We start from the raw sequence: 828 nt of genomic DNA on the forward strand, positions 1-828 counted from the left end.
AGTATTAATTGTATCAGCACAACATAAAATATAGCAACTCACAAAATACCGATATTAAACATATTTTACGACACTTACGACGAAAATTATCTATAAAATCACCAAATCCCCACTCTTGAAGTTTTTTAGCAACAAAATCAGTGATATTGGCTTCAGCCATTATCTACAAAAAAATCTAAATAAAAAAAAATACACAATAAAAGGCAATATATAAAGTGGCCAGGTTAGGTGAGGTTATTTAAGCAAACGAACAAATAAAAAATACAATGCTCATTCAAGACAAATAAATCTAGACAAATACGATTACTTACTGTGAAGCTGGATATCACGTTCTTCTTTATCGTCTTTTTTCACAAAATACTATGTACTAGTACTGGTACTTTCCTTTTATCACAAATAGCACTTACAAATGAAGAACTTGTTAAATGAGTACAGCACTCTTGGAAGTGTAAGAACGTACGTGCAGCGTACGTACGCGTAGTTGGCGGTATTTTCTGTCAACTAGGAAATGAATAAAACTTCGAGCGCATACGTTGCATCACTCGTTGCTAACGGCAAACTGCTTGCACGAGCCTGCACGAGCGTAGCAACGTCATCACTACTCATTTATTTTGGATAGTGGCGCTGCTTACTTTACAATTCAACCACAGAAATGGGTTAATTAAATGTAGTTATTTTTTTAAACACATGTTTTGTGTTAAAATTTTAAGACATATGGTAAATTTTGACACATATGGTAAATTTTGAGACATATGGTAGTTAAAAATAACTAAATATGATTTAACTCAAGAAATTGGTTTAAATTTGACCCTATCATATTTAACAGTG

General features: G+C 32.4%; 1 protein-coding gene across 1 annotated transcript in view; it reads right to left on the minus strand.

Moving 5' to 3' along the window:
- Positions 1-828, minus strand: part of LOC105453460 (histidine--tRNA ligase, cytoplasmic) — an 8,345-nt gene that overhangs the window by 4,583 nt on the left and 2,934 nt on the right. The window lies entirely within an intron of this gene.

This window comes from Wasmannia auropunctata, unplaced genomic scaffold (genome assembly GCF_000956235.1).
Source record: "Wasmannia auropunctata unplaced genomic scaffold, wasmannia.A_1.0 LD335999.1, whole genome shotgun sequence".
NCBI classification, from domain to species: domain Eukaryota; kingdom Metazoa; phylum Arthropoda; class Insecta; order Hymenoptera; family Formicidae; genus Wasmannia; species Wasmannia auropunctata.